This window comes from Pleurodeles waltl, chromosome 1_1, assembly GCF_031143425.1.
Source record: "Pleurodeles waltl isolate 20211129_DDA chromosome 1_1, aPleWal1.hap1.20221129, whole genome shotgun sequence".
Classification (NCBI taxonomy): domain Eukaryota; kingdom Metazoa; phylum Chordata; class Amphibia; order Caudata; family Salamandridae; genus Pleurodeles; species Pleurodeles waltl.
Window position 1 is genome coordinate 194,189,894 of NC_090436.1, and position 24,123 is coordinate 194,214,016.

A 24,123-nucleotide genomic window follows, 5' to 3' on the forward strand; every position below is an offset into this window, starting at 1 on the left:
TTCTGGAATCTGCAGGAATCCACAAAATTCCTACCACCCAGCATTGTCTCATCTATTCCAATAAAAATTCTGCCCCACTTGTCAGCCTAAAAATGTTTTTTTTCGAAATTCCCTTTTGGAACCGCTTTGGTTCCCCCTCAATGTCTTTGGCTGTTCCCTGTCACAGGCACTTGGCCCACCTACACAACTGAGGTATCATTTTTACCGGGAGACTGAGGGGAATGTTAGGTAGTAGGAAGTGTGTCCCGGTGCGGTGATCCCACAGAGAAATGTGGGTAAAATTAGATTTTTTTTAGCAAAATTTGAGGTTTGCTGAGGATGGGGATCCACGCAAGTCACACCTCCCTGGACCCCCTCGGGTGTCTAGTTTCCAGAAATGTCAGGCTTTGGCAGGTTTCCGTGTATGGCTGCTGAGCCCAAGACCAAAAACGCAAGTGTCCCCCCTGCAAAAAAAGGTTGTTTTGTATTTGATCATTTTGATGTGTCCAGATGGTGTTTTGGGGCATTTCCTGTCGCAAGCACGAGGCCTACCCACACAAGTGAGGTACCATTTTTATCGGGAGACTTGGGGGAACACTGAGTGGAAGGAAATTTGTAGCTCCTTTCAGATTCCAGATCTTTCTGTCACCGAAATCAGAGTAAAAAAGTGTTTTTTTGGGCCAAATTTTGAGGTGTGCAAAGGATTCTGGCTTACAGAACCTAGTGAGAGCCCCACAAGTCACATGATCATGGATTCCCCTAGGTGTCTAGATTTAAAAAATGCACAGGTTTGCTAGGTTTCCTTGGGTGCCAGCTGGGCTAGAGGCCAAAATCCACAGCTAAGCACTTTGCAAAAAACAGCTCTGTTTTCTTTGGGAAAATGTGATGTGTCCATCCTGTATTTTGGGGCATTTCCTGTCGCGGACACTAGGCCTATCCACACAAGTGAAGCACCATTTGTATCGGGAAAACTTGGGGGAACGCTGGGTTGAAGGAAATTCGTGGCTCCTCTCATATTCCAGACCTTTCTGTCAATGAAATGAGAGGAAAATGTGTTTTTTGGGCCAAAGTTTGAGGTTTGCAAAGGATTCTGAGTAACAGAACCAGGGGAGAGCCCCATAAGTCACCCCATCCTGGATTTCCCTAGTGTCTAGTTTTCAAAAATGCACAGATTTGGTAGGTTTTTCTAGGTGCCGGCTGATCTAGAGATCAAAATCTACAGCTAGTCGCTGTCAGGTCAGTTTTCAATGTAAAAATGTGATGTGTCCATGTTGCGTTTCCTGTCGCAGGCATTAGGCCTACCCACGTAAGTGAGGTACCATTTTTATCGGGAGACTTGGAGGAATACAGAATAGCAGAACAAGTGTTATTGCCCCTTGTCTTTTGCTACAGTTTTTCCTTCCAAATGTAACACAGTGTGTAAAAAAGACGTCTATTTGAGAAATGCGCTGTAATTCACATGCTAGTATGAGGACCCCAGAATTCAGAGATGCACAAATAACCAATGTTTCTCAACACCTTATCTCGTGCCGCCCATTTTGGAAATACAAAGGGTTTCTTCATACCTAATTTTCACTCTTTATATTTCAGCAAATTAATTGCTGCATACCCGGTATAGAATGAAAACCCTTTGCAAGGTGTAGCTCATTAATTGGCTCTGGGTACCTAGGGTTCTTGATGAACCTACAAGCCCTATATATCCCCACAACTAGAAGAGTCCAGCAGATGTAACGGTATATTGCTTTAAAAAATCTGACATCGCAGGAAAAAGTAACAGAGTAAAACGTGGAGAAAAATGGCTGTTTTTTTACCTCAATTTCAATATTTTTTTATTTCAGATTTTATTTTCTGTAGGAAACCCTTGTAGGATCTCCACAAATGACCCCTTTCTGAATTCAGAATTTTGTCTATTTTACAGAAATGTTTAGCTGTCTGGGATCCAGCATTGGTTTCACACCCGGTCACTAACTGGAAGGAGGTTAAAAGCACAAAAAATAGTAAAAATGGGGTATGTCCCAGTAAAATTCTGAAATTATGTTGAAAAATTTGGTTTTCTGATTCAAGACTGCCTGTTCCTGAAAGCTGGGAAGATGGTGATTTTAGCACTATAAACACTTTGTTGATGCCATTTTCATGGAAAAAAACACATGCCTTCTTCTGCAGCCCTTTTTTCCCATTTAAAAAAAAAACTAAATTGTTGCTGTATTTTGGCCAATTTTCGTGGTCTCATCCAGGGAAACCCACAAAGTCTGGGTACCTCTTGAAATCCTAGGATGTTGAAAAAAGGACGCAAGGGGAACCCACAAAGTCTGGGTACCTCTCGCATTCCTAGGATGTTGAAAAGAAAAAACATGAATTTTCAGTGGGTAGCTTGTGTGGACAAAAAGGTTATGAGGGCCTAAACGCGAACTGCCCCAAACAGCCAAAAAAAGCCTGCCACCTAAAGGGGAAAAGGCCTGGCAGCGAAAAGGTTGAAAGTTGTCATTTTGAAAAGTGTTAATTAGATCCAGGAACGAATCGAATCAAGGAACAATCCCACTTCGGTAGGTGGTAAAGCAACCAAATTGGTGCCAAGGAAAACCAAAGAGCACTCTCGTTCCAAAACCTCACCTCCAGCCGAGGCGGCAGTAGTCCGTGCAGTGCCACAAAGGGCAGCTCATAGGAGGCTTCCTGTAGCAAACACATCCTCAGTGTGCATGTCTGGTAATGAGCCCTCATCGAGAACAACAACAGATCAGCATCCAGTGAAAGTAAGCGCTGCGTAGGAAGACACAGTTGTAGTGCACATTCAAAAGGGCACTAAAGGCAACGAAACATGGGCTGCATACAGTTCAGTACTGGTCTGAATGACAGCGACCAATTACACTCCAGTTCCTAAAGGAGTGGTGCTCTGAAATACTGCATCATGCATTCACGACACAGTTGCGCCGGTAGAAGCACCATCAGTCCTTTTTGAGATGGGGCAGCCATTGCGAATGAAAAACAGCAACAGTAAACTGTCACCAATTAATGCCAAAGTAATGGGGAATCCTCCAAAAATGCCTGAACTATATTCGGTATAATACAGATGAAAAGGTGCTGACAAACCTAGAACCAACAGCTTTAAATAAGTGTACAATCCCAGCAGTATTGAACACATTAAATATTCGTCCCACAAATTCACCAAAGTGTCTCAGAAAGTGTTTTTAAAAGGGACTTATTTCTGCCGATGACCTTGCTACTTGGAACACTCAGGTCTTGTGTACAGATGTCAGTGCTACATGTTTCTGAAACAATAGAGCTTTTAGTCTGCTTAGCTTGTCAAAATTTACATTGGAAGTAGCAATATGAGGCCATATGTCTGCTACTTTCGTCTGTTGTGTGGAGGAAATAGGATATTATCATAGGATCTTATCATAGCAAGTTACAATTTGGGAGACCAAAACTACGTAGGCAATTCTGGCTCGCATTCCACAACAGGTCTTGCTGTTTAGAAGTACATAACTTCCATTTGAGAGCACCTGGAACGCTGGTCGACTCAAGGGGACAGAACCTCCCTTCAGATAACATGCCAAATTTGCTGTTGAAGCATTACATGCTCCGTGCAAGGAAAGCTGTTTACAAACCATCAAATGGCTCACAGAAGTCTAGCATTCTCTACCACTAAGAAAGACCTTTTTCATGCCATAAATAAGTAGCCTCTTTCTTAGCCATTGTTTGTTGTTGTTGCTTCAAATTGAACGCAGCAAACAGGTCCTTAGCATTGACATAATGCCACAGAATGTGACCATTTTTCAATGTTTGTAGTGTCAGACCTAACTGCATAAAGGACCAAAGCTGACTCTGTCCATGTTGTAGAGATGACATGTCAGTTTGCATAATGTCAATTGCCAAAATAACATGTCCATAAAAAGCTGCTAAAATAACCTCACAACACTATCACTTTAATCAAAGTATATGGCCACACATCCAAAAACCGCATCATCTTGCTGCGACCAGTGGTACATCGGCATGCAATGTTGGCGGTTCATACTCCATTGTCGTCATGGCCGTGAACAACCACTGAGCTGATTACAAAAAACACAGTTGACATGGCAGCCCTCCCTGCAGCGGTTGGCTGACAGTGGTTGGTGTTAAGGTACAGGCACAGCAAAGCACCAGAAGCGTGCCTATTAAATTGATTCATAAACAACACAGCTGACATCCAAAGGCCAAATGGACACACCTGCAAATAACACTATAAAACACACCCCATCCAAGACCATGATCCTTTGTCTCTCCACTGCAGCACAGGAAGACAGAGACCACCATTCTTTTTTCATTTTTGTTACAGAAGGCAGCCCTTTTTTCCCATCCCATTTTACACCTTTCACACACTTCTTCTATTTTTTTCTCCAATGTCGATTGTCTTGATTAGATAGTCACTGTCACCCATTTTAATTTTCAATCATGTCACAGCCCAAAAATCCAGGTTTTCCAGAGGATGAGTTGAGAGCAATGTTGGATGAAATCATAAGTGTCGAGTCACAATTGCTTGGAGACGAAGTCTGCTATACTCCTCTCAGTAGGGAAATGGAAATGTGGCAAAGGATAGTTGACAGAGTGAATGATGTAGGCACAAAGGTGGATATTAGGAAGAGGTGGAATGACCTGAGGGGGAAGGTGTGTTTTTGGGTCTCCAGGCAACACCTGGAGTCCCTGAAGAGTGGTGGAGGTCCTCCCATCACTCCATTACAACTCTTTCCCTGGGAGGAGGAGGTATTGGCCATTCTGAATCCTGCGGGAATAGCAGGGGGAGCTGAATCTGGAAAGTTCCATGTCCTTTATGTTCACATCTTAGCTCTTGCCATTGTGTTGATCATCTTCTTTCATAACCTGCAATACCCAAAGAATCAGAGATGGTAGATTGTCAATGTCTATTGTCGTACATAACATCACTTGTATCAATCTCCATTACAGGCCATATGGTGAAATGAGGTCTGTAAATATTGAAAGATCATCCCAGGGCCCATGGTACGTGTCAACATGTAAATGTATGGTCCAACCTAACTACAGTGTGGCAAGAGGTATGTCAGACTAAACATTTGTCTTGTCAGGTGTTGGGAATTAGAGAGAGTGACATGACTACAACTATCATAATGCCCTCTTTCTGTAAATAAAAACAAGAGGCCATGGTGCACTTGCCCAAAGACACTTGTTAGCCAGGTCTCAATTGATGTTCACTCATCATGGAGTTCACCATTTGTCTAGAGTTAGGTGTTTGGAAAGTGACATGACTGCAACTACCATAAGGGCCTCTTTCTGTAACTAAAAAAAAGAGGCCATTGTGCGCTTGCCCAAAGACACTTGCTAGCCATGTCACAACTGATGTTCACTCACCATTTGTCTACCTCTGGGAGCTAGAAAGTGACATGACTACAAATACCACAACTCCCTCTTTCTGTAACTGAAAACAAGAGGCTATTGTGCACTTGCCCAAAGACACTTGTTAGCCGTGTCACAACTGAAGTTCACTTATCATGGACTGAGCAATCTACATATCATGATTAACTCTGAGACGTGGATGCCTACCTAGCTTGATGTTGTCCTAGTAACCTCAAATGACTCTTTTGATGCCATGAATGACACGTTACCACATGTGTACATTAAGTAGTTGAAAGGCATTGGCTGCTTCAGTCGATTGGATGTAGCAGGTAACCCATTGACTCTGCACTGCTCGCATGATGTCTACTGCTACATATACAACCAAGTTGTGTGTTCACCTGTACACCTTATACAACTAGGCCTTGGAATGGTCAAATACTTGTTACTTCTCCACTGTGTTTGCTTAACTGTTCGTTAGATGTCATGTTCATTCCTTAATCCAAAATGCAAGTTATCAGCACATCTAATAAGCTGCTCAAACCTCTCTAATAAGCTGCTCAAGCCTAATACTTTTTGCAACCTCCACAAACGTGTTGTCAACAACTTCAATACCTTTGAAATATATCACAATAGGAAACCGTACCTATTAACATTTTCCTTGGTGTCTACTTACTGTGACACTAAACATTTGGATTTAGATGCCACACTTCCACCAGTAAAAATGATCTCTATTTCTCAACAAGTCAAACTGGCTGTTCACCTGGGCAGACAGTATCCACCGAACAGACCCCCAACCTACCCCCGTATGAAGCTCTTAGAGATGACAACTCTCTTTGACATGTAGACATGGATGATGGACCTGGCACATCTGGTCAGACTGCAACAGTGAGTCTTACTGTGCCCACATCAAAACCTCCCACCCCAGCTGCTTCAACATCTCATCGAGCAACATATCCCCTAACCTGTGTACCTAGCACAGTTAGTACAATCTTGTGCCCCTGAGTCCTGGATCCTGAAGTGCAAATCACCGTCCCTGACACAAACGGACCAGGACCCAGCTGGAGAGGGCACCCTGGGCCAAGGGCACAGGTTTCTGGGTGTCGGTCCGTGGGACGGATACTGTGGGCCGGTAGAGTGAGGCCACTGGGGACACCCATGACCAGGACATTGTCAGTCAAGTCTTAAGGGTCTATCAGGAGACCCAAGGCATGATGACCCTGGTGGTAACCGAACTCCGGTAAATCAAGCAGTTGCAGAGGGACATGTACTAACAGATGGAGGTCCATTACTCGAACATGGGCACCCAAACAGGGCTGCTGATGGACATCGATACAACCCTGAGCAGGGCTATTCCAGCACCATCTACCCCTTCCTGAGGTACAAGTACATCAAGGCCATATACGTCTGTGGCAGGTACAGGAAGGGAGGCCCTGTCAGAGGAATAAATACTGTTAGACACCCTTGCCTTTGCAGCAGCTGAACCCCTCCACCCTAGCAAGTGGGCATGTCCATGCAAATATCCAGGCAGTGCGGATGGCAAGACACCCACCACTGCCAGCAAGAAATCTTAACCTTTAATGTCCTTCTTTGTGTGTCACACATTTACTCTGTGGACTAATTCTGGACACTTTTCCATTCCTAATGGAAGGAGTAATCTGGACTTTGAAATTCAGATGATTTAGCATCTACATCTATGGTTTCATTCACCATGACTGACTCCTTCATTTTTTATTTATGTTTGTTTTTGCACCAAGTATGTTTTCACCTTTAACACTTTAATAAATTCACAAGTCACAACCTCATTTACTGTAGTAAATTTCACATTTTGCAAAGTAGATATGTAAGACCATGTGAACTATATAATGCCAAAATAAGCTATATGTGTAAGCATGGATATGTTGCATGTACACAATGTGTAGCTCGTGGATCACAACCATGCCACACCAACACGTGCATACGAGTGTTGTGTCTAAGAAGATTTATATTACATTGTTCAAATCATTAGCTATCAAGTGATCACATACATAGAAAAACAAACAGGATTAAATAATAGTGTGTAAATGATCAAATTACAGGTACATACCTCCAGAACATGGAAGGAAGGGATATATCAGACACTGTCCTGTAGAATAGGCAAAAATAAATTTGGTTGGTGTCATCAGCTGGGGCCATATCACATACCTCATAAAAGGAATCCAACATCACATAAATCAAGATTCAGACAGATAGCAGTACAACAGTTCCTGATCACAGGGCATTACAATCCAGTGCTTCTGCATCTGGTGGTATGACACAAACAAATCTCAGTGATGTGTCACAGGTACTTTAGCCTACAATGATAAAATACATCAACAGCTACATACAGTTTGTACAAAAAAGTGTTTAGCCAACGTAAAGTACAACTAACATGGATTTGGCATTCAACTACATATGTTTTGACCACATAACGACACACATGATGCACCATGGCCACCACACGACAAGTAGCAAGTTCAATGGATTCTTCTTATCCTCCATCCTATCACTCTACAAGCTGTCTTGGCACAGGTCTTCTACACACCAAAATCTGTGACATTCATTCCCAGGAACAATCCATGTCCACTTTGTATGTCCCAACAACATCATATAACTGCCAATGTCACAACTCTGAAATGTCCAAATGAAAATGCCATGGTGAAGGTATATAAACAAACACAAAACAAAGAGTATCGTAATGAATGACACTCTTCACATAGCAAATGTCTAGAGAACACAGCCCATGACAGACAGAAATCTGACATAAACAAAGCAAGATTTATTAAATGTGAATGTGTCAAAAGTTTAATTAACAAACACTCATTGCCAAATTTTTCCAGAACTTGAGCTTGCTAACACTTATCAAAAAATATACTCCTCACATCATCACAACAAGAGTTCATTGTACAGTCAAAGTCATGACATCTCATGACATACTTACACTCACAAGAAGAAGCTGTCAATGAGGTCTTGTGCAAATCAGCTCCTTCCCCTTCACCTCTATCATCATCATTTGGCATTTCAGGATCTTCACCCGGTGGCACCTCAGGCTCTCCTTTCTCTGCAATGTTCCTTCGCAGGGCAATGTTATTGAGCATTCAGCAGGCCACGGTGATTTGACACACTTTCCTGGGTGAGCAGAGAAGGACTCCAGTCTTGTTAAGACAGTGAAATCTTGCCTCCAGAAGCCAAAACGCCCACCAAACTGGCCGCTATGTTCTTCCATGGGCCTCACTGAAGCAGAGTTCCTCAGTGGTGTTAATAGCCAAGGAAGGTTGAGATATGCTGAGTCTCCTGTTTTGTAATGAGAAATAAGAGCTACAATGAGCCACACTTCCTGATTATAGCACTTGACATTGCACACACAAATTTAGGACAGATGTTACTTACCAATATGCCAGGTCCTCTACAGTTGCAGATGTAACATCAGCTGGGGTATGGTGCTGTTCCGCATTACAAAGGAATTATGGGCTGAACCTAGGAACTGGGCACAGACATTTGAAATGTACAAATCTGGCAAGCAGACAACTTGAACGTTGATAGAATTGTTCACTACAATGGGGTGGCTCTAATGCAATGTGGGTGCCATCAATGTCTCCCCCACATGTGGGAGGCAACCAAATCCATAGAAGCCAACCTTCACATTGGCTAAATCCTCAGGTCTGGGGAACCCGATGTAGCTGTCAATGTGTTTCATCATTGCTGACAGCACATCTTTTAAAACACCACAGAACATAACTTGTGACATACTACCAGATATAGTCACTGTTTAATGACAGGACCCTGTGGCCAGAAAGTGAAATGCTGCCATGAGTCTCACAATGGGTGAGATACATGTTGGATTAGTGTTTTGAGACGTTAGATCTGGCTCCAACAGACATAGATCTTGTATAGTTTGCCTATTCAGGCAAAACGGCTTTATTATATCCCTTTCTTCCATGGTCTGAAGGTCTGTAAGTGGACGGTACACTTGAGGTTGTCATCTCCTCCCTCTCCCAGGGTACCTATGTGTGGAATCAAATAGGTGTATCAGTCACGGTGTCCGGAGCAACATATAATATGAGCAAGACATTTCAATTGTCTACTCCCAAAGATCCGGCTTTAATTCCCATTGTTGTCTACACATGTATCTAGAACATATATGTGCACATCACATACCTAAATTGTCCTCATGTGCACCTTGATATAGAAAGGTATGTTTTTTCCTCCCAAAATACCGTCACCAGCAGTGAATAGTACACCGCAGTTATATGGCATTTATGTTCAGTAACGCATTACACTGATGAATGTGTACTAGAAATTACACATCACTGGTGCATTACATATGTTTACATGTTACAACACATTTGTAGTGGTAGTGACGCATTTTACCAGTCTAAACCATCTTCAACCTTTTAAAATGGTGGATGCCTGACCTTGTATATTGGACTTTTGGAAGAAGCCGCCGCAGGTGAAAGACGACCGCACGGTGGGCAGTTTCATTCATGGTGGTCACAGCCATAGGTCAACATTGTTGACTGTGAAGGCTATGGACAAATGGATGTGCCTATCAATGCTGATGATGCCGTGGTTTGAAAAATTACTCACTTGCCATCTGACACTGCTGCCATCAACACCTCTGTCACTTTAGCTTCTGTGTGATGCCTCTGGGAGCACAAATGCCAGGCCAAGATGGTGAAAGGGCCCCTGCCTTCTCTCCAGAGGAGCTGGAGAAACTTATTGTAGAGGTCCTCCTCCTGTATGGTCAGCTCTATGGCTCACCAGACGAACAAGTAACTACTTCAAATACGTATTTGACTATGTTCAATTTCATCCTTTCCCACAGAATAAAATGTGCCTCTGAGTCACAGATATGTTTTTGGATGACGGTAGTTACATTTTGTGGTCCATACAGAAGATGTACATGTCATGGGTTGTGGAGCCCTGTATTTTGTGTATTTCAAATGACCATTGTGTTACGTGATGTGTGATAAGCCCTAGATCCTCCTCCTTTTCCATTCACATGTCTGTTCAAGTAAACGTTTAAGGACAACAATGATATATATGATGATCAGATTATGGTAAATGAGTAAACTGCCAACATAGACAGCCACTTTAACACTCCGACCACCACAGGGGTACAGACAAGCAGCGCGGCGGTCACCGCCAACAGACAAGCGGAAGACAAAGTACCGCCCACAGTATTACAACAGACCAATCCGCCACCTTTTCCGGGGCGGATACACCGTGGATAAAAACATGGCAGAAACAGCTTTTGCAATGGGAAAACGCTCACCTTAACACACTCCACGTGGAAGGAGGGCACCATGGAGCCGGAACTCCAAATACTCCCTGTGCTTGTCTTCCTGCTCGTCTACGAACATCAGCAACGGCGACGCCGAAGACAACGGTGAGTACTGCACCTACGACATAGGGGAGGGGGAGGCAAAAGTCACGGACACACACACGCAACACCCCCACCCCCAACCGGACCCTCGCACACTACAACACACACACCAATGCATTTCCAAACATCACAGTAACAACCCCCAACTCCCCCCGGAAGAATGCAAAGACAAAAGGAAATGAGTACAACCATTGTAATGTATCAAAATACAGTAAGCTCATATATACAGATATATATACACATTCCAAATATATACATCATGATAAGTAGTGCAGGTATGCACATTTCAATGTCCGTGGACCACTGGGCCCAAAATGCATGGGCGAGGCCCACACACGATATCTGTCCTGAAACGGAGAGAATACTGCAGGGGCATCAGATAGAAATACAACAGGCACCTCAGGGGGAAGGGACGGGGGGGCACCTCAGCCGGATGACAGCACCACACCAGATCCACAACAGGGCTCCATGCCCATTGATGTATCGTGGGGAGTGCAAAGCCACAGTCTCACAAGTCTTTTCAGTGGGTGGTTTGCCCACTGTACCATCCTGGGGAGTGCAAAGCCACAGTCTCACAAGTCTTTTCAGTGGGTGGTTTGCCCACTGTACCATCCTGGGGAGTGAAAAGCCACAGTCTCACAAGTCTTTTCAGTGGGTGGTTTGCCCACTGTACCATCCTGGGGAGTGAAAAGCCACAGTCTCACAAGTCTTTGCAGTGGGTGTTTGCCCACTGTACCATCCTGGGGAGTGCAAAGCCACAGTCTCACAAGTCTTTGCAGTGGGTGGTTTGCCCACTGTACCATCCTGGGGAGTGCAAAGTCACAGTCTCACAAGTCTTTGCAGTGGTTGGTTTGCCCACTGTACCATCCTGGGGAGTGCAAAGCCACAGTCTCACAAGTCTTTGCAGTGGGTGGTTTGCCCACTGTACCATCCTGGGGAGTGCAAAGCCACAGTCTCTCAAGTGGATAACAGTCTCCACTGGTTCTGGAGGGGGACTGGTGCCCAGAGTGCATCACGCTCCCCGTGACGGTCCCAGTTCCGTCACTGCCCCTGCCGCTCATGGACAAACGATGCTTGAGTTTGCGTTGCTTGCCCTGTTCAGCGGTGCTTGCCCTGTTCAGCGGTCTTTGCCCTGTTCAGCGGTCTTTGCCCTGTTCAGCGGTGCTGTCCATGGCGGTCGTTGCCCTGTTCAGCGGTCTTTGCCCTGTTCAGCGGTCTTTGCCCTGTTCAGTGGTGCTTGCCCTGTTCAGCGGTGCTGTCCATGGCGGTCATTGCCCTGTTCAGCGGTCTTTGCCGTGTTCAGCGGTCTTTGCCCTGTTCAGCGGTCCTTGCCCTGTTCAGCGGTGCTGTCCATGGGAGTCTTTGCCCTGTTCAGCGGCCTTTGCCCTGTTCAGCGGTGCTTGCCCTGTTCAGCGGTGTTGTCCATGGCGGTCATTGCCCTGTTCAGCGGTGCTTGCCCTGTTCAGCGGTGCTTGACTTTGCTGTCTCTGACCTGTGCAGCGGTGTGTGCCATTGCGGTCCCTCATTGCCCAGTGGGGCTGTGGCTGCCGGGGCCCTCCTGGGCAGTGACTCTGGCGGTGGTCTCCGGACCAGTGACGATTGTGCTGCCCTCATGGGCACTGCCTCTGGCGGTGGTCTCCGGACAAGTGACGATTGTGCTGCCCTCCTTAGCACTGACTCTGGCGGTGGTCTCCGGACCAGTGACGATTGTTCTGCCGTCCTGGGCACTGACTCTGGCAGTTGTCTCCGGACCAGTGACGATTGTGCTGCCCTCCTGGGCACTGACTCTGGCGGTGGTCTCCGGACCAATGACGATTGTTCTGCCCTCCTGGGCACTGACTCTGGCGGTGGTCTCCGGACCAGTGGCGATTGTTCTTCCCCTCCAGACCAGTGAAGATTGTGCTGCCCTCCTGGGCACTGACTCTGGCGGTGGTCTCCGGACCAGTGATGATTGTGCTGCCCTCCTTGGCACTGACTCTGGCGGTGGTCTCCGGACCAGTGGTGATTGTTCGGCCCTCCTGGGCACTGACTCTGGCGGTTGTCTCCGGACCAGTGATGATTGTGCTGCCCTCCTGGGCACTGATTCTGGCGGTGGTCTCCGGACCAGTGACGATGGGGCTGGCGGTGGCGTCTTGGGCAGCGGGGAGGATGGCAGCCTTCTCCGCCGTGCTGCTTTTCCCAGACTTTGGATACTTCTTCTGCCCATTCACCACCTTGGGAGGAGTCACAGCTGACTCAACACTCCCCCGGGACCCTTGTGGGCGGCTTTGCCGGCAGGAGTCTTCCCCCTCTCCCGTCGGGCACTGTCCAACTTCTGGTGCTTCACAGGGGGTGGACTGGCAGTGCTTTGGCTCAGTGTCACACTGGCTGCCCTGGTGCCCGTTGCACTCCACATACCTCTAACAGGCACCACTGGTACCGGAATCTTTTTGGCTGAGGTGCTACTACGGGACCTATGAATTGGAGGGGGGGGTGAAGGGACAGAGGTCAAGGTTGCTCAGGAAAAGTTTCTGACGAACACTGGGACGGGTAGCTGGAGGGGGTCTGGGAGTGGAGGAAGAGGAGGTGGTTGTAGGAGGTGTCACTTTTATTGATTTGGGTGCAGGTGCATGTTCTGGAGGCTGTCGTGAGGTGGATGGATGTTGGGTGTGTGTATGCCCACGTTTGTGTACTTTGGGAGGGGGCGTCACAGACACACTGGGAGAGGACACAGGGGACATGTAAATGGTAGTGGGGGTGGTGAGTGCAGGTGAGCGGGGTGTGGTGCTGGGTGTTCTGGTGCGAGTCCTAGTGGCAGTAGTGGTAGTGCATGCAGGTGAGAGTGTAGATGAGACTGGGAGGGAGGAGGGAGATGAGGAGGGGGACACAGTGGAGGCAGTGGATGTTGCTGTGTCTGTATGTGGGTGATGCTTGTGTGAGTGCCTGTGGGATGTGTGGTGCCTATGTTTGCCTGAGCTGCCCTTGTGTGTTGAGGTGTGTGCAGGCTGGTCTGATGGTGTGCTTGGGATAGGTTGAGGCACAGGGGATTGGGTCTGGGTGGAGGAAGTTAGAGGGGGGAGGCTAGACACAGGGACAATGGCTGCCATCAGTGCTGAGGCCAGAGATTGCAGGGTTCGATGATGGGCAGCCTGACCAGAATGAATGCCTTCCAGGAATGCATTAGTGTGTTGCAACTCCATTTCAACACCCTGGATGGCATTCACAATGGTAGACTGCCCAACAGTGAGTGACCTGAGGAGGTCAATGGCCTCCTCACTGAGGGCAGCAGGGGTGACAGGGGCAGGGGCTGAGGTGCCTGGGGCGAAGGTGATGCCCACCCTCCTGGATGAGCGGGCACGGGGCGAAGTTTGAGGGGCTGCAGGGAGGGCGGTGCTGGTAGGGGGGGTGGCGGCTGTACCTGTTGAAGTGGGGGGCACAGATATTGCCACCACCACAAGGGAGCTCCCATCGGAGGATGAGTCAGTGTCGCTGTTTGCTGTTCCGGTGCCCGCCGTGAAGCTCCCCTCACCCTCCGTCCCACTGGTGTATTCAGAGTCCGTGGGTGGCCCTCCATGGCCATGTGGGACGCAGCTCCAACGTGCTCCGGTGCCCCTGTATCTCCGCCTGATGATGCTGATGCACAAAAGAACAGGGAGAGCACAAAAAGGGGTGGGGAAACAGAAGAAAGACAGGTTGAGTGCATGGCTTACCGCTACCGTTGGCGGACAATACAGACACAGCAGCCCCCTGCACTACGCCGTGCTCTTGGCCTCTAAAGATGCAGTTCCTGGGATATGGCCTACATGGCTATGAGTGTCATCTGTCCACATAGATGACACAGGGGCATGTATACCTGTACTTGGCACTCTACAGAGGAGGGATGGAGTGGCACATGGCCTGCATTACAGAGGGGCCTAGCCTACGGAACTCACCCTGGCCTAGGGAAACCCACAGCCCTCCTCCCCCACCCAGACCCCTCCACTGCGCGCAAAGTCAGCTGAATGATGTTTGACTCACCCCCTTGTGTCTGCTGTGATGCCCTCATGCGCCCATCCAAGTCAGGGTAGGCCACCGCCAGGATCCGGAACATCAGGGGGGTCATGGTGCGATGGGCACCCCTCCCTCGTTGGGAGGCCATCCCCAGCTGAGCCTCCGCCGTCTTCTTGCTCCAGCGGCGAATGTCCTCCCATCTCTTCCGGCAGTGGGTGCTCCGTCTCTGGTGGACCCCCAGGTTCCGGACGTCCTTGGCGATGGCATGCCAAATATCCTTCTTTTGGTGGGCGCTGACCTACATGACATGTCATTGGCTCCTGGGACCCATAGGGTCCAATGTTAACCAATGCAGCATTGCGCCGCGGTCTACGACCGCCTACCCCGACGGTGTACAATGCCAGCGCAGTCACCTCACATCCCATTGTCCCACTTTAGAGGTCAAGCAGCCGCTATTTCAGGGGCCCACATGGCTTCATTTACAACTGCGTCACACATACCTAGGCCTGGACTCAACACACATACAGGAAGTTTTTTGTATTTTGTGTCGTGTTCTGTGTAGCTGTGGGTACATACCTCAGAATTGGTTGACTCTGTGGTCGCTGTTGTCCTTCCTAGGCACCGTCAGCTAGGACATGTGAGGAGATGCGGAATCCTCCGGTGTACCGACCGCTGGTGGACCTGTTGACAATGGAAGAGCGACATTCAATCATCACCTACAGGTTTGACCGTGCCACAATCCAGGAACTGTGTACCCAGTTGGAGCCAGACCTGATGTCACCAATCCGCCATCCCACAGGAATCCCCCCTCAAGTGCAAGTGCTATCAGTGCTCCATTTCCTAGCAAGTGGGCCATTTCAAACAACAGTGGCCATGGCATCAGGGATGTCCCAGCCTATGTTTTCCAACGTGTTGTCCAGAGTGTTGTCTGCCCTGCTGAAACACGTGAGGAGCTACATCGTTTTCCCTCAGGTGGAGGATTTGGCTACAGTTAAAGGTGACTTCTATGCCCTGGGACATATCCCTAACATCATAGGTGCCATTGATGGGACCCATGTGGCTTTGGTCCCCCCCAACCACAGGAGTGAACAGGTGTACAGGAACCGGAAGAGTTATCATTCGATGAATGTACAGATGGTATGTTTGGCAGACCAGTACATCTCCCAGGTAAATGCTATGTTCCCTGCCTCAGTGCATGACGCCTACATCCTGCCGAATAGCAGCATCCCTTATGTGATGGGTCAACTCCAGAGGCACCTTGTGTGGCTATTAGGGGACTCTGGTTACCCCAACCTGTCATGGCTATTGACCCCAGTGAGGAATCCCGGGACCAGGGCAGAGGAACGCTATAATGAGGCACATGGGCGGACTAGGAGGGTGATAGAAAGGACCTTCGGCCTCCTGAAGGCCAGGTTCAGGTGCCTCTACTGTATATGACAGGTGGTTCCCTATTCTACTCACCAAGGAAGGTGTGCCAGATCATCATCGCCTGCGCTATGCTTCACAATCTTGCTTTGCAACGCCAGGTGCCTTTTCTGCAGGAGGATTGTCCAGATGACAGTATTGTGCCAGCTGTGGAGCCTGTGGACAGTGATGAGGAGGAAGCAGAGGAAGAAGACATTGATAACAGGGACTCTGTCATTCAGCAATATTTCCAGTGACACACAGGTGAGAACAATGTTTTTTACTATTACATTTACTTTCACAATTCTAACTCTATCCTGTCTGTAAATTTGAAGCAGTATTTGCTAACTGAGTGGTACATTTCCATTACGGTTTCACAGGTGTGGTTACCAACGTGTGTCATCTGCTTGCATTCTTCATGGGCTTGTGATGTGTGACATAGGTATGTTGACATTACATTTTCGAACGGATTTTGTTATTGTCATAGATATTACAAATTTTCAAAATCACAGACTGACTCCAGATTGTTTTGTGGTTCAAGGGTGTTTATTGAAGTGCTAATTATTGGAGGGGGTGGCAAAATGGTGATGGGTGATGGTGGAGGAATGTCCATGGCAGAGTCCAGTCTATTAGTCTCACAGGTGCACTGCCCATATGGGCATAGGAAGTGGAGCTGGGACAGTTCCAATCTGGACAGGGTAACAAAGTGGGACAGTGGGATGACAATCAGGGTGGTCTCATTTCCTGGCGGGGGTCTTGCCATCTTGCTCTGTCCTGTTCCTGGATCTCAGGGACCGCTTGCGGGGTGGTTCTCCGTCTGCAGGGGGTGGGGTGCTGGTGTGGTGGTCCTGTGGCGGGCGTCCTGTCCACTGGCGCCGGCGGAGGTGCCCAGGGTGGAGCTGATGGTTCTGAGCTCCTCCCTGAAGCCCAAATACTGTTCGTTCTGCATGCGCTGGGTTTCCTGAAACTTGGCCAGGACCGTAGCCATCGTCTCCTGGGAGTGGTGGTATGCTCCCATGATGGAGGAGAGGGCCTCGTGGAGAGTGGGTTCCCTTGGCCTGTCCGCCCCCTGTCGCACGGCAGCCCTCCCAGTTCCCCTGTGTTCCTGTGCCTCCGTCCCCTGGACCGTGTGCCCACTACCAATGCCCCCAGGTCCCTGTTGTTGTTGGGGTGGTGGGTTATCCTGGGTTCCGTGTAGTGGTGAACACACAGCTGATTGAAATGTCCTGGGTACGGAGGTATGGGCCCGCTGGGTGGGTGCTGTGCTGGTGTTACCAGAGAGTGGAAGGTCAGTGTTGGGCTGTGCCTGTGCGAGGGGAACCGACTGTCCCGAGGCCCACGATGGTCCGGGCTGGTCATCTGTATCCAGTTGGCCAGAGCTGCTGTCATCACTGTGGGCCTCTTCTGTGGGTGGGGTAGAGATGTCAGGACCCTCCTGTCTGGTGACATTGGGTAGTGGTCCTGCAGGGGTATAATAGCATAATTATTGCATCTGTGTGTGTCATGGTGTGCAATGGGTGGGTGAGCGTGTACCCCAGTGCTAGCATTCCTGTGTGGTGGCTTGTGTGATGATGGTTAGGGGTTGTTATGGGTATGTGGAGTGTGCATGCTTTAGTGATAGGTGTCCATGCTTTGTTGTGTCATGCAGGGCTTGGTGTTGGGATGTGTGGTTTGTGTTATTAGTACATTAGTGAGAAGTTGGAGTGATAGGGGATGGGGTGAGGGTGGGGGTGTGTGATAGCATGCAGGTAGGGTGGGGGAATATCGTAGTTAGGATTTGACTTACCAGTGTCCATTCCTCCATCGACTCCTCCGAGGCCCTCAGGATGCATGATGGTCAAGACCTGCTCCTCCCATGTTGTTAGTTGTGGGGGAGGAGGTGGGGGTCCGCCGCCAGTCCGCTGAATCGCGATGTTGTGCCTGGAGACCACTGAACACACCTTCCCCCGTAGTCGTTCCACCTCTTCCTGATGTCCTCCTGATTTCCTGGGTGCTGTCCCACTGCGTTGACCCTGTCGACTATTCTTCGCCATAGCTCCATCTTCCTAGCTATAGAGGTGTGCTTCACCTGTGATCCAAATAGCTGTGGCTCTACCCGTACGATTTCCTCCACCATAACCCTGAGCTCCTCCTCTGAAAACCTGGGGTGTCTTTGGCGTGCCATGGGGTGGTGTAGGTGATGTGTGTGGGGTGTATGTGGTGATGAGTGTGGTGATTTGTAGTGGTGTGTGGTGTTTTGTGCGTGGATGTTGTGTGGGTGATGGTGTTGTGTGCCTCTGTGTGGTGGGGTTACCTATTGCTGTGCTCTCTCTCTGTCGCCTTCATCTCTAATTTTGGGTCGTAGGGGTTTGTGGGTGATGTGGGTGTGTGTTTTATATTGTGTTGGGTGTGTGGGAGTGGTGTTTGTATGTGTATCAGGTGTGTGTATTTGGAATTGTCCAATGTGGCGGTGTTTTGGAGATGTGTGTGTATTTTTGAATACTGCGGTTGAAAGACCGCCGCGTGGGTCGTAATAGCATACGTGTTCACCAGTTTATCACTGACCTTTGGTGTGGCGGACTTGTGTGGGTGTCTGAATTTCGGCGGATTCCGAGATGTGGGTCATAATAGCTGTGGCAGAATTCCGCGGCGGTGTATTGGCTGTCTTCTGCACGGCGGTACGCGGCTTTTACTGCCAATGTTGTAATGACCCCCTAAGTCTTCAAAACCAATAGTGGGCCTGATCACTTTTAAATTGGCTACATTTGGAATGGTGACTGAGGTAACCACCTGACCTACTACATCTTTCCATTGACCCACATTGTCACTCCCGCAGGTCTGTTGTCACTTTTCACTAGGTCATGTTTACACTGTAACGGCCTATTGCACAAGCAACAAATGTACAGTGCAGATAGTTGGCTGCTTCTGAAGAGCTCATTATATGTGAATCACTAGCTTTGTCACATTGAACCAATCAGGTCAACATACCTTGGTATGTTGACTGTCATCTCTGTAAAAGTGCCACATAAGGTAAAAAGAGGGTCATGTGATACTAGTACACACCACACAAACTCAATCAGATGTAGCATTAGATTCCATTAGGAAGTCCACATGTCTACACATTCACAGAGAGGAAGCTCTCTCAGTGACACCCATGCCAGCCCTTTCATTGTCACCTAAGTATTAGGGTATAGTCTTTACTATGGTAGTAGCCTGTATGGACCATATGCAGCAAGTCAGTGTGCCCGGGTGTCAAGGTGTCTGTACAGTCATGCACAAGTCAAGTAGTTTACTACTCAGAAGGTCACAATGTTGTGTTGTGTTTCATAGTAACTCACATCACAATACATGTCAGTTGGCCCTGGCTACATGATGTTATTGGGCTGGCTTAGTCAGTGTAGGCCATGACCAGGGTTGAGGATAGTCAGTAGATGACTACAAAAGTGAGTATTTATGTCCCTGTACTTTTCAGCATGTCAGAAATACATATGTAGTGGGTTAACAATTTAAAAATGTTTGTACTAGGTTTACACAAAATGTGTGTTAACCAAACAGAGGACTTGAGACGCTGGACCCGGAAGATCACAGAGATTCGGCTGGGGCTGTCCTCCCAACGTGGACAGGGCACACACTGGACCATGACCCTCTCCCAATGGCCTGCAAACTGGTGATGGTCTACCTGGAGTTTGATGGGCGGTTGAGGGACTGACAGCAGATACAAGGGGGTGAGTACTGGCCAGAGTCATACATGTTACATTGCTAACTTTCTGTGTTGCAGGCAACCATCTCCCCATCAATATTGGGGATCGGCCATGTGCGAAGCACAAAAAGAGGAATTGTTTGTTTAGGTCTGGTAGTAGGTGCATGCTCATGTGCTTTGCCTATTATCCTTATGGCCAGAAACACAGCAGAGTCCAGTCCACTACCAATTTACTGTACTGAGCTGATACATGGCTGAGTACAGTGGTTAATCAGATCATGTTGTTTGATGTTGTGGGTGACATTTTTGCCCAACACGTCACTTGTCTTCAGTGTGTCAAGAGTGTTACTACCTTATTACTGTGGTTCGTGATGGTGGTTATTTTACATGTGACACAGCATACGCTGCACTTTGGGTGCAGTCACTGAGCAGTACTTCCCTTTAGTTGCCACATCCCTCCCTCCTCCCTCCAACGATGGCAACACAGCAGCATGCAATCTCAACACATGGATAACCGAATGCGCCGACACTCTAGCCCCTCTCTTGCTGACATTGGCCAAACAGGTACCTAAGAAAGCAAGCTAGTTCACCCGAACTCCAAAAATCAAAGCGTACCTGCTGACGTTTAGAGAAAAAATGGAGGAACAGCCAAACCAGCGAAGACCTCGCCTCATTCAGAGCTGCGACCGCCACCCACCGATGAAAAATCAAGAACGCAAGGAAGGACGCACTCCGGGAGTGCATCAACTCCTCCGTACACAACTCCAAGGAACTCTTGTCAGTTATCAACGAATTCACAGATCCCCCTTCTGAAGCCACCAGCATCTCCGTCACAGGACCTCTGTGACAAACTCGCCATCTTTTCCCACCATAAGATCCAGGACATCTATGACAGCTTTCTCCTGGCACCGGAACCTGTGACTAACCCACCACCCTAGAACCCACCCAGACCATCCACAGCTGGTCCACGCTCACCACAGAGGAAACAGTCAACATTATGAACAGAACTCTCTGCAGACCCCCTCGAGGCCCCTAACCACACCACATATACATCAGAGCCAGTACATCCATCGCCCCGAGCTCCGGAACACAATCAACTGCTCCATCAACACAAGTATCTTCCCTGAGGACTGGAAACACGCCAAAATACACCCTCTCATGAAGAAACCTTCTGCCAACCCATTAGAACTAAATCATTTCCAGCCCATCTCGTTGCTACCCTACCCCGCCAAAGTACTGAAGAAAGCAATCAATGCACAACTACGGAATTTCATTGAGGCCAACAACTCCCTGGACACCTCCCAGTCTGGCTTCCCAGCAACCACAGCACGGAGACAGCCCTCCTGGAAGCCACTGACAAACATCCCATTGCTCCTAGACCACGGCCATACCGCAGCACTCATACTCCTTGACCTCTCAGCAGCATTCGACACGGTCTCCCACAGACTACAAGTCATAGGAATCCACAGAACAGCCCTGGAATGGAACCACTCCTTCCTCTACGGGAGGATACAGAGGGTCAGACTTCCGCCCTACACTTCCAGACCCACAGGAGTCATTGCGGAGCCCCCCAAGGATCCTTACTGAGTCAAACACTGTTCAAGGTTTACATGGCCCCTCTCGCTGCCATCGTCAAAAGCCACGGTATGAACATCGTGCCATATGCTGATGACACACAACTCATCATTTACCTCACCGAAGACCCGGACATGGCCAAAAGGAACTTCCACTCAGGAATGGAAGCCGTCTCCACCTGAATAAGAGAAAGCTGCCTCAAGCTCAACTCCGACAAGATTGAGCTCATCATCTTCACAAACACCATCTCAGCTTGACCCACATCCCTCAGCGCCCCCTCTGCATGCAGGCACCTCAACTAGAAACATCAAAAAACTACAACTCATCCAGGACCACGCCACCAGACTCATTCTTGTCTTCCCTCGCCGAGAACACATCTTGCAACACCTAAGGACCCTCCACTGGCTACCGGTCGAGAAGCGAATCACCTTCAAGCTTCACACCCACATGTGCTAGGCCATACACAACACAGGATCAGCCTAACTGAACCACCGCATCTCCTTCCACAACCGCCACCATCTCTCACATCTGCAAAACTACCGCCGGACGATGATCCTTCACCTACACTGCAGCAAAAGGCTGGAACAATCTCCCCCGCACCGCAGACAAAGCCCGTTACTCACCATCTTCAAGAAGAACCTCAAGACGTGGCTCTTCGGATGAGGCAACTCCCCTCCCCCGCCTTGAGACCCTCACGGGTGAGTAGGCACGCTTTACAAAAATTGATGGATTGACTTGGTAGGTGAGGAATTTACAGTTATATGAGCTAACAAACAACACTGGTGCTATCAGTATTAGTGCCTACATGTTGGGATGTGCAACTTTCACTTTTATAGTATCATTTATACTACTGTTTCACACATGATCAACCTTCACAGGTTGATGTCTGATTCCATCACATATGTGTGTGTAGGCCAAACTGTTTTGGGAAATAGTTATATGTGATTGGTATACAGTTCATGTATTACCACAAACAGGAGTGTGTAAACATTGGTTGGTGGGTCACACATACCCTAAGTCATTACTCAATGTCATTAGTCAGGTCCAATTGCTGAAGCAATGATGGACTTGGTAGGTAGACATATAGTAATTTCTCACAATGTGAATTTCCATGCCATTGAAGTGGAAATATTCAGCTAAGTGATTTGCACATGTGTATTTATGAAGGTTCATTCTCTGTTGACTGTTGACATGCATCGGGAGTGACATATAGAAATGTAGAAATCATATGGGAGTGTCTACGCTCAGTAATACAATGGAATGTGTATTTGCATGAAAAAAACGTACAGTGATGTGCCTTCCTATTAGGAAACAGATTAAACCACCTCTTCAGGCAATGTATATTACCTGAGCCTCAACAACCTTCAATGAACTACTGGCTTTTAGTTATGCAATGTAGGAATGGTGTTCTCACCCAAACCAACCTGGACTGGGGATTTCCCTAGGCCGAGTTGATTCCTTATGCTGTGGATATGTGTAAGCAAATCTCCCAGACATTTTACCCAGATTGCCTCCAGTCTACTTTTCCGTTCAACATGTGATATTTAGTGAAGCTACATAAGTACAACCTTTCATAAGACTATTCTGACAATGGACATATTAGGACGTTACCACTGGGAAGTTTCAACAGTGTTACATGAGTTTTTCCATGTCACCTTATTCCTGCTACTGTACATACTGCTGCAACATAGCTGTATTAGTTGACCATCATTTCATCACAATGTGGTATTAGGTATATGAACATTTGATAATTGCAGGACCTTGTGTGGAATCTGTAGGAATTATTTTGCCATTGCCATACTACTTGCTAACATCAGGTTACTGAGGTATGATACATCACAAAACAAACTGATGGACAAAGTGTTGAAACTTTTTTTTTAAACTCACCTCAGTCACAGATCTGGGTTTAATCAATTGTTATTTTGTTCACCACGTCACCCCAGTTTGGACACAGACATATGAAAAGACCACAGCTGACAGCATGGGAAGAGAAAGTCTTGGCAATACTGCATCCTGTGGGACTCACTGGAGTAGCTGGAGGATTGGAAATTGGTGAGTGAATATTTACTACCTATCACCCCCCCATACCTGCATGGTGTCTCACCCCCTCTCCCTGACTCCCATAACTCCCCTGCAACCCACACAGTGCACCTACACATTTGACTAACCCCAATGCCAAGCCCTGCATGCCATACCAATGCATGTACAGCTCTCACAACCCTGCATGTACACCCACCACCACTGTATGCACAGCATGGAGAACTAACAATCCCACAATACATCACCATACACAAACAAAGGTGGCAGGGCAACACCAAATATACAGGGGAAGCTAGGCATGTAGAATATGTCACAGACATGAAGCATAATACATCACTTACATCCCCACAGGTGCCCCAGCCAATCCCAGCAGCGAAGCGGTGCCACGACTATACAATCCCCCAACAGAAGATGCCCCTAGTGATGACAGTAACTCTGAATTTCTGGATCTGGGTGAACTACCTGGCCCATCAGGGACCACTGGTCAGTCGGCCACCCCAGCTAACTCCCAGTCCACCACAGAGCCTCTCCCTCAGTATCCAACACCACAGCACCCACACCTCTGTCCTCACGACACGTCAATCAGCAGTGTGCCCACCTGTACAGGGACCCCGGTCCACGCCTCACAGCCAAGACAATCAGGGTCCTGGGGTCAGTGGCAGTGGGCACACCATTCAGGGGACACAGGCATAGAGGGACAGGGACGCTCAGAGAACAGCTGTGCACCAGGTGG